Here is a 12,021-nt window from a genome sequence, read left to right as displayed (position 1 = left end):
AGTTTATGCAACATCAATCAATATGTTACACTTTTCCTCAACTCTTGTATAGATTTAGCTACAAAAATATTTTTTGTCATGCATCCGATTTCACCTTGAGAGATGCACACGCCTGATGAAGCTTATTTGTTTAGCGAAATATTGCGTATTTCTATTTAACATCTAATAGAACTTTTTAATGTATTAATTAGTGTGTTTAAGTTATATTCTTAGACATTTATATAATTTTAATTCAGTAACTGTATCAGTTTATTTTCACAAACTGATCCACGCTTAAATAGATTGAATGTTGATTGTTGCTATTTTTAGACATTATATATATAAGTGCCTATAAATAGCAGCACATGACATACAAATCTATCTATATATATATATATATATATACAACTCGTCTAAACATCAACCCAACAATGCTAGATCTGTAAATTTGCTTTCGCAAAATTTTTGTTCTTCCCTCGCTGGGATTCGAACCCATGCTACTGTGATATCGTGACACCAAATCGCCTGCACTGCAGCCGTCCCGCTAGACCACACGACAACCTGGGCTCTCAAAAAAAGAGCTTTCGCTGGCCGTGTGTTACCTTTCCTCGTCAGTTTTAACTTAGTGGCGTACTACAGTACATGATATATAAGGCATGAAGATGTTATTGTTACAGATCAGCTAAATTATCTATAGTAAAGGATCCTACAAATTAATGTAATATTCAGTCACAGAAAATAATTATATTTATAAGTACTTCTGAGTCAGTGACAACTCTACAACAGATGTATCCATAGGATCGCCATCAATGATGTGATACATGGCTGTGTACATAATGTATATACAACTCGTCTAAACATCAACTCAACAATGTTAGATCTCGAAATTTGCTTACGCAAATTTTTGGTTCTTCCCTCGCCGGGATTCGAACCCATGCTACTGTGATATCGTGACACCAAATCGCCTGCACTGCAGCCGTCCCGCTAGACATAACGACCACCTGGGCTCTCAAAAAAGAGCTTTCGCTGGCCGTGTGTTACCTTTCCTCGTCAGTTTTAATCTAGTGGCGTACTACAGTACATGATATATAAGGCATGAAGATGTTATTGTTACAGATCAGCTTAATTATCTATAGTAAAGGATCCTACAAATTAATGTAATATACAGTCACAGAAAATAATTATATTTATAAGTACGTCTGAGTCAGTGACAGCTCTACAACAGATGTATCCATCGGATCGCCATCAATGATGGTGATACATGGCTGTGTACATAATGTATATACAACTCGTCTAAACATCAACCCAACAATGTTAGATCTGTAAATTTGCTTTTGCAAATTTTTGGTTCTTCCCTCGCCGGGATTCGAACCCATGCTACTGTGATATCGTGACACCAAATCGCCTGCACTGCAGCCGTCCCGCTAGACCACACGACCACCTGGGCTCTCTAAAAAAAGAGCTTTCGGTGGGCATGTGTTACCTTTCCACGTCAGTTTTAATCTAGCGGCGTACTACAGTACATGATATATAAGGCATGAAGATGTTATTGTTACAGATCAGCTAAATTATCTATAGTAAAGGATCCTACAAATTAATGTAATATACAGTCACAGAAAATAATTATATTCATAAGTACGTCTGAGTCAGTGACAACTCTACAACAGATGTATCCATCGGATCGCCATCAATGATGGTGATACATGGCTGTGTGCATAATGTATATACAACTCGTCTAAAAAGCTGATCTGTAACAATAACATCTTCATGCCTTATATATCATGTACTGTAGTACGCCGCTAGATTAAAACTGACGTGGAAAGGTAACACATGCCCACCGAAAGCTCTTTTTTTAGAGAGCCCAGGTGGTCGTGTGGTCTAGCGGGACGGCTGCAGTGCAGGCGATTTGGTGTCACGATATCACAGTAGCATGGGTTCGAATCCCGGCGAGGGAAGAACCAAAAATTTGCGAAAGCAAATTTACAGATCTAACATTGTTGGGTTGATGTTTAGACGAGTTGTATATACATTATGTACACAGCCATGTATCACCATCATTGATGGCGATCCGATGGATACATCTGTTGTAGAGTTGTCACTGACTCAGACGTACTTATGAATATAATTATTTTCTGTGACTGTATATTACATTAATTTGTAGGATCCTTTACTATAGATAATTTAGCTGATCTGTAACAATAACATCTTCATGCCTTATATATCATGTACTGTAGTACGCCGCTAGATTAAAACTGACGTGGAAAGGTAACACATGCCCACCGAAAGCTCTTTTTTTAGAGAGCCCAGGTGGTCGTGTGGTCTAGCGGGACGGCTGCAGTGCAGGCGATTTGGTGTCACGATATCACAGTAGCATGGGTTCGAATCCCGGCGAGGGGAGAACCAAAAATTTGCGAAAGCAAATTTACAGATCTAACATTGTTGGGTTGATGTTTAGACGAGTTGTATATATATATATATATATATATAGAGAGAGAGAGAGAGAGATTTTTCCTGATTGATGTACCATTAAATAAAGGCAACAGTAGTATACCGCTGTTCAAAACTCGTAAAACTATGGACAAAAAACAAAATCGGGGTAACAAACTAAAAATGAAGGAAACGCATTAAATATAAGGGGAGAACAACGACACAGTATTAAAATGTAGCACACACAGAAATGTACTAAACATTAGACAACATCCGATGAGAATAACAAATATAACATCAAAACCAAATACATAAATTTGGATAGAAAAGTACCGTAACACGTCTTATAGCAATGTGATGCACACTTAAATATAAGGGACAACAAACGACACAACGAAAACACAACGTTAAAATGTTAAACACACAGAAATGAACTATGATATAACAATGGCCATTTTCCTGACTTGGTACAGGACATTTTAAAGAAAAACATGGTGGGTTGAACCTGGTTTTGTGGCATGCCAAACCTCGCACTTTAATGGCAATGTTAAATATAATATTAAAAGGACAATATAATATTACAGGACTACAATACAAATAAATAGGAGGACGTATAAGACAAAGAAACACATGCATAATAGATAACTAGTTATCAAAAGTACCAGGATTATAACAAAAGGCATCAGGTTTAAAATTCAATACGCCAAAAACGCGCCTCGTCCACACAAGACTTATCAGTGACGCCCAGATAAAAAAGTTCGAAAGTCAAAAAAAGAACAAAGTTGTACAGCGCTATGAATCAAAAGTTGAAAAAGGTTGTGCCAAATACGGCTAGGGCTTTCTGCTTTGGACAAGAACATCCTTATTATTTAGAACAATATATGCTGTTGCAAACAGTAAATTGTATCAAATGAATATAAAAGATATACATGATTAAACTGAAGAATTAACTAATTACAGAAAACAAAACCCGGATACATAATACAAAGACCAACACAGAAAATAGACACACCCAACTTAGTCCAGGCCTCAACGCAAAAGTCATAAAAATGACGTCACATACGGATGGTGAAAAGCACAAAAATAAGTCGTCACATAATAAGTCTTTTGTAGACGTTACGCGCGTCTTGCGTAAATACAGAATTCAATCCTGTATCTATGACATGTATGATGAGTTCCATTTTGTGTTTAAGCTATGTGATTATTGAGTTAAGATTGTTACGTTATTTAATCGAAAAATATCGCTTTGAACGAAGGTCAAATAGTCAGTTGTGAATTTGTTCAGACTTTTAAATTTCTATAGCACATCAGTATGTCGATTTAACATACCATCTGGTTACTATTTATTTGTTATACGTACATTATTCCCCATTTGATAGTGTTTTTTTATTAGTGTTTTTTCCTTCTTACTTGTATATATTGCTTCTCTATTCAATGAATTTACTCTTGTTTTATAAATTTTGTACAAACTGTCAACCAATTGTGTTGCTATGTTTGCATTCAGTTTATTTAAATTTATATGTGTATTTTGCCACGGTGTACATGTCAGTATACTAGTATTTGCTTCATATACAAAATTCACCAAATTCTTGAATCCTTACATAGAAATGGTGGAATTTGTATTGTTGTTTACAAGGGCAGTAAGGGAAGGTAATTGGGGTCTTGACCGTCAAAACTCTTCCCGATACATGTCAGTCCATTTGCTTAATATGCAAAATATGCCACATACTCATCCTGACGCCCATGAATATTTCATCTTGTGGTCTTTGTGTTCAAAGATGTGCTCATTAATTTCCTAGATCGCCAGTTGACCAAACAATCGAGCAAACGTTGAAAAGAGATACCAAAACCAAGAGGTGGCATTGTTGGTTTTAGTTCAAATAAAGGTTCAGTTAAACGTTGGTTTGTTAAATGCACATGAAAGAGCTTCAATATCGTTAACACGTAAAGATTTGGACTGAAACGTTTACCCTGAAACATCCGCACAAAATGAACTTAGGAAAACTCGAATGAAGCGAGATGAAACTGACGTTTTGAAAATGGTTCAAACACTGCAAAGTTGGACAAGTTCATTTGAGAAATTTGAGCAGTTATCAGGCTTGATCTCCGGTACTGTTGCTTCTTTGGAATTATTGTTCGACCTTTCAAACGCGTATGGCTAGGGAATGTTGGCATCAGAATACTTCATTACTAAACGGCTTATTCAAATGTCAAGTGATATCTTCAAACCAATCAAAAGACAATCATTGCTTAAATTTTCAACAAAGGAAATAAAAAGTAAGTAGTTAATGGCCGATAAGAACAACATCACATTGAACGCAGATAGACATCTTTTTAGTCGCCTGCTTGTCATAGCCCAAACAAGACAGTTGGATATGCGAGAGGTACTCCAGTTTGAATTATGTCCTCTTCCATGTTCTCTTGCAAATGTTGATGGTACACCTGTAAAGACCAATAAATCTGTCCTGGCTGGTCTTTTCGAAAAGGGCGTTGAACAAATACAAGCTATTCCCGAGGAAAGCATGTGGATATTTGATGGCATGGCAGTCATTTAATCCATCACAAGGATACCATGTACTTTTTCTGATTTGGCAAATGTTGTTTTTAAAACCATCCTTTCAGTTTCAAAATGAACTCCCCGCATTGATTTTGTCACTGATCAGTATCCCACAATACCCATAAAAAATTTAGAACGGGATCGCAGGTCCTTGGGCAAATCATTATAATAATTTCGATACCATCATAATCGTGTCCTCGGCAATGGAAGAGTTTTTGTCAGTTGGTAGAAACAAAGTTGACCTTGTTTTTTTATAATTTATTTTTTCTTCATGAATTTACAAGTATCTATATATATGTATCTTGTGGCACAATAAGCAAGCAAGTGACATAAATAAACATAAAAAGCATTATATGAACTAACACTTAGAAATATATGGATTAAGTATTGTAATAACATTTTCATTAATATAGGAATATTAGTGCAAGAAATATATAAACATACATATGGTATGGTATATCAGTATACAAATACTTTCAAACGCTCATATACATACATGTTTATATTTAGTTAATGACCTTAGCCCAGGTGTTGTGTTCTTCCACACTTAAGTATTTTGAAGAAATATGTTTCTCTAAAATCAAGTTTTCTTTTATGTAATTTTGAAGACCTTTTATATTAGGTTTTATATCTTGCATCTTACATCTGTAAATAAAGTACTTCGTCAGTAAGATAATTTTATTTTAAATAAATTCAGTTTATAATTTGCATAACGGCCAAAAATAACAATTTTCAAATTGAGTGGAATTTCGATAAGAACCTTATCAAAAATCCATGAATTTAGATTGTGCCAAATGTCGGCTTCAATATGATAACCCCAAAGTAAATGTGCTATAGTTTCAGGCTCTTCCTTACAAAATGCACACAAATTACAATTAACAAGCTTCATTTTAAAAAGTAAACCATTTGTCCCTAAAATATAATGAATAATTCTATATTGAAACCAACATAACCTTGAAACCTTGGTAACACACAAGTGTATTTTTTTTCCAATTTTCTACAACTTTGTTAAGAATACCTTCCCATTTTTTTCCTGCTACAAAATATGTAGGTAAATTCCTTGATTTAAAATAGTATACATGTCCTTTGACCCTTTTTTGGACTTGAAGAAAATATTAATGTTAAAAGGTATAATAGCCTGATGTTTTTTTTTTCTCTTTCAGTGTTGATTCCAATGTGAATTGTGCTCTTACTAATCATATGTTTGTTTTAAATAGAAAGACTTAGTTATCGTATAAAATATCTTTCATACGACATGGGTTACATATCGTCGCTGGGCTTCTGAAATGTTGTAAATAACAAATTTTTCAAGAAAAAAATATTTCACAAACAGGCTTTGAAAATTTTGGCAAAATGCATGCTTCCAAAATGTCGTATGTGAACTAGAACATTTTTGTAAATAACAGTGAAATAAAAACTTTGACATTTCTGGATTATCCAAGAATTTTAATTATTTTCACAGAAATAAAGAAATGTACAATTATTATTTTCCAAAAGCCTTTCTACAACGATTTTCAAGTTTTCATACAACATTTTGGAAGCAAACTTTACAAACAACTGACATTGGCAATTTTGTAATATGTCTTATTTCACACATTTTGATTGATCTAACTGTTTGCTATTTTGTAATACCAAAGATTTTTTCCCGCCCAGACCATTGGTGTCAAAAAGTACTTTTAACCAAAAAAGTCATATACGACATTTTAGAAGCCCAGCGACGATATAGTACATGTCGTTTTTGTTCGAAATGTGCTCGAATCCAATAAATTGTCTTTCCGCAAAATGGCTTGATCACCTTATGAAAATATAACAAGTTGCAAACATCCTTTTAGGGGTATCTTTTATTATTGGTTAAATGAAATTATGGTCTACACCATGTAACACAAACCTTCAGCACCAATGCCAAAAAGGTGGAAGTCACCAAGAACGTTATACAAAAAAGATTTGATATTTATCGTTTACAGTTCAATAATTGGTATATGCATTTTGACAGCCTTCTAAAATAATCATGATCACATTTGGATTATGCTACTAAATTGTTTGACGGTCAGATATTAACGCTATGTGTGTTAACTTTATGAGCAATCACTTTTACGCGATATATAATATGATAATGTCGGGAATAAATTATTTTAAAAAGTCAATTTCAAAGAGTGTTTTAAAACTCTCCCTGGAACACTGTTCCTCAGTATGCTTTGCAAACGATAATCGTAATACTTGGTTGTCTAAAGCATATATTTTTTATAAACGATGTAACATAAATATCACCACATAAGGCAGTTGTTCATGTTCATTCAAAAATGCAAATAGCTCATTATTCATGCAACATGCTCAGCTGACGGATATTTTTTTTTATTAAATGTTGATTCATTTGTATGCTTCGGAATTTAGTGTGGCGTCAATTTGGCTATAAGTATTAATTATTGTTCGTATGATTCTCTGTTCTATATGTTCTAACATTTATTTGTATTGTAGTCTTATCATGTAATAATGCCATTTTAATTTTACATTTAACATTGCCATAAAAGCGGGCGGTTTGGCATGCCACAAAACCACTTTTTCATATTAAAATGTCCTGTACCAAGTCAGGAAAATTGCCATTGTTAAATTATAGTTCGTTTCTGTGTGTGTTACATATAAATGTTGTTTGTTCTGTTGTGTCGTAGTTCTCCTCTTATATTTGATTTGTTTTCCTCAGTTATATTTTGTAAATCGGATTTGTTTTGATTTTTTTTCTTTATCGATTTATGAGTTTCGAAGGGTGGTATATACTATTGTTGCCTTTATTTCGGGGAAAGCTGAAACCCGACTACTGTAGCAATGTTTTTTTCCGCTGTATTGAAGAATAATTTGTAGCCTTGTGTTTTAAGTTAGATAAAACGCTAGGTTTAGCCTTTATGAAGTTGGTATAAATATAAATAAATAGGAAATGTGTCCATGGGACACAGATGATGCCCCCGATTGCATTTCAAGTGTAGTGACATAACTCAGGAACAGTAAAAGTAATGCAACCCACATTTGTACTTGATCTGAGTTTTGTTGAAGTCAGTATTGTGTATACGTTTTATAACATTTAGTTGAGGCAAACTTAAATAAGAAAAGAACAACAAAATCATTAAGGGGCATTTCTTTAGACCGGTAAAAGTGACGCCACAAAAATTCAAACTTTATCTGTGTTTTGTGGTAATAAACACTTTGAATAAGTTTCATACCATTTTGTTAATGCAAAGTAAAGTAAGAGAACAGAAACCAATTTTGTGACGTCCGTATAGACGGACAATGATAACACATAATGCCCACTCCGCTGCGACAGGGGCTTCAAAAAACTAGTAAAGAATCTATCTGATTGAACATATTGATTTCGAATTAATTTAAATGCTTAATGTTTGGATTGCAATTTTCATACAGCTTCCAAGAACAGACAGAGGTTTTGCAGAAACCATTAAAGGTAAAGATATCTTTCTCGAAATAAATTTCTCCCGGTCAATGATATCGGATGATATTGATTGGTTAATATCATAGGCCAGATTTCAAATATTAACACACAAATATACAAATACTATATTAGCAGTCTAATTGTAAAGTGACTCTCGAAAGAAGTACCTTATAATAAAATATTTGTTTGAAATAACTGCTTATAGGTTAAAATAATTAAAAGGTACAATACGAACTGAACAAAAAGATGTAAGTAATTCCATTTCATATTATAAGGTTGACAAATATTTGTATAGTACATAAACAACCCTCATTACATATGTTTTAAAATTAATGGTGCCAGACAGGTGTTTTGAAAAAAATGAAAACTTCTAATGTAACAGTCAGAAAATACTGAATCTAATACTTTACGAGCATCGACTACATATCATATAACTGCATGTAATCTTATTATGTACATTTCTTCACAGGGTAGTTCATGCACACATACATGACGAAACATCTGTACAGCCAGCTCGCGCTCATTACAATGAAATTGATAGCATGTATTATAATCCAATTAACGAAACCATCTCTCCTCAGAATATCAGAAGCAACACACAACGTACACCTTCAACCGTTATTAAAAATTTCGAAAATAGTGAAACTAATAACAGATTCAGTGAAACTTTTATCGATCATCAGCTTGAATCGAGTCATAAGACTAACTCTCCAAGGTCATCTTCAAACAAATCCTACCTCGTTCCTTGTAGGACGTATATTGATCTTCAGAAGTTGTCAGACAACCGACATGTAAACATGAGTAACGTCGAACTCAAAAATACCGAACGATGAATTACCTATTTCAAGTAACAATAGCGAAACAAATACTAAAAGTATTCGGAGATACGAATCATTAAAACCGTCTGATATGAATGAGCATTGTTACACACATTACAATGGTATTGAAGTCTGAAACAGTAATTTTCAAATCTGAAGTACATGTTTTCATTTCTGTTGGTAAAGATAATAGTTCAGCTATGAAAAGAGTACCTTCTTCGGAACAAGGTTGTGCATTAACCATTTTGAATTTTACTGAAATCAAAAATCGACCTTTGAAAACATTTGAGGTATTATACTATTGAGAATATTTTGATCATTTGATTTTTCATGTCGGGTTGGATTCAGATTTTTAATTTATGTTCTCGCTTATGCTGTATTCGTGTCCACATTCATATACGTTTGTTTTATTTGTACATTGTTTCTGTACAGACATGAAGCAAACAACATGAACAATGTTGTCAATTTAATACTACGTATTGCTTTAAGTATTTATATAAATAGTTGTAAGTATTGATTGGAAAGGAGTGTGCCTTCTATGTTTTTATTTGATCATTAATCTTTTAAAAAATCAAAAATATTTCCTGCATCTTGCAAATATTAGCAGTTAACTCGGTAGGTCACATTCATGAAAAGGAAATGAATTGTTGTTACGACGTAAGAAAAATATCCAATATATCATAACGGTCAACTAACTCGTGATGGCGTCCGTAAAATTTACGAAATGATGATTTCAACTTTACCATTTGGAACTCTGTTTTAATAGCTTCTTTGTGAGCAGCAACCCTTTATCAAGGAAATCATGATAGGAAATACAAGCGCGGGAATATCGTATCAATTAAGACATATAGGTGTAATACCACCAAATCATGGTACGTCACATCCGGTTGCATACGAAAGTAGGTCTAAAAATATATTCCCTTGAATTTGACCATTGTAGGTAATTAATCCTACATTTATTGCAGTAAAACTATTTCTGTGTCATAAACATATGTCTTGGGTATTTCAAAACATCATTAATTTTTATTTGTGATTTCTATAGAAAATTTTGTAATCTTGAGGTTACATGGTGACTAAACCTTGTACACAGATAGAATAAGGGGAGAAATTTGATTGGTTAACTTACAATGATGGTTATTTTCTTATATGCAATGAAATGTTATGTGAAACTTTTTCTATAGAACTGGACAGGATAAAACTTTACTCATGCCAAGTATTTCTTTATTTGAAACAAAGATAAATTCTGCACAATTTTTTGAAAAGTGCAAATTTAACAAAGACTAATAGGGGAAAATCAATGGTGGTATTACACCTAATATGGGAAGCTGTACATGCACCTATGGCCTTATGAGTAATCTCATGTGTTAAAATTTCTTGCTATTTAAGTGAAATAATACAAAAAATGAAATATTCTGAGTGGATTGAGTCTCCAAAACACATTTTATGAGAAAATTGTCTTGAAATAGGACTGTACCATGAATATTCAGTTGACAGAACAAGCCATACTAAGTGCATATATTTATTTTTTGGAGGGGGGTGGGCTTTTTCTCCTTATTTCTTATATTTTGCTATGATATAACATTTTCCTAGGTAATACTTAAATAAATATATAGTTATAAGTAGATGAAATTAGTTTTAATGTTGTAACGACAAGTTATTCACTAAAAGAGAAGCCTTTTATGTCCCTCTTTGGAACGCGGCGTAAATTTAATTTTTACGTTAGGACTTATTGAAACCTTCATGGAGACAGTAAACTTTTATATGGATTGTTCATTCTGCTAAAATGCTTCAATTACTCATTCTTATAACATTTCCACCATAAATGATTGAAAGTTACCCCAATATTTTTATTTATTGGCCTGAAAAGTTGAAATTTTGAGGAAATGAGAGGTATAGATTGACCCAAAGAGACCTTATAAAGAAGACAAAGAGGTTTAATAGTGGTATTTTATGTTATTTTATGTTATTTCATTTTCAACTGTTTGTAGGCAGATAAGATAGATATTTGATCATTTATTGGTCCACACTCTATTCTATCTTGATGCAGCTTGGTTTGGATTTGTCGAAGAAATTTTGCTCGAATGGCTGTAGATGTCGTCTTTCAATATACTAGGATTTTTCTCAAACTATTGAACTGATTATGACAAAACTTGACAGAAATGCTTGAAATAACTAGTATTACAAAGGGAAAAAGTCACATTCAGTTTATTGAACAAAAAGGTCTTCTTTATATACTCCGTACGCAAGCGCTGCTGGAATGTTGCTACATAGAAATGTAAAGTTCTCAATAGGGAAGCTGAAATCAACTCGTTTGTGATAAAGTTTTTTTTTTCAATCGACCCTCGTTGTCAATTTCTAGATGAAAAGTTGACTTAACTTTATCTGTTGCATCCTTTATCTCTAGTTCGATGGAATAGATGCGTTCAACATAGTCATCAAATTTTGAATTATTTAGAAAAGAACATCATCTATATAGCAGAACGTAAAGCTAAAGGATGTTGCTAACTTCTTGTCATTCCCAGAAGTTCAGAATGTTCATGCATAGGCTAGTGCAAACGATTTTGTTAGTATGAATACATATTAAAAGACATGATACTTTTGACAGACAGTGGCGTTCAAAACGATACTTTGAATAAAGAATCTCAAACAGGAACTGATTTCTTCTGGTTTGTGAAACAAAGGTATGTTAGATTTCAAATAATTTAAATATTTAGCAGTAAATAGTATTTAAACTGAATATTATTATAAGGATACATTGTAATCTTTTGTATAATTTCAGAGTGTGCATGCCTATGCTAGTGCAA

This window comes from Mytilus edulis, chromosome 6 (genome assembly GCF_963676685.1).
Source record: "Mytilus edulis chromosome 6, xbMytEdul2.2, whole genome shotgun sequence".
Classification (NCBI taxonomy): Eukaryota; Metazoa; Mollusca; class Bivalvia; order Mytilida; family Mytilidae; genus Mytilus; species Mytilus edulis.
This window is presented reverse-complemented; position numbering follows the sequence as displayed.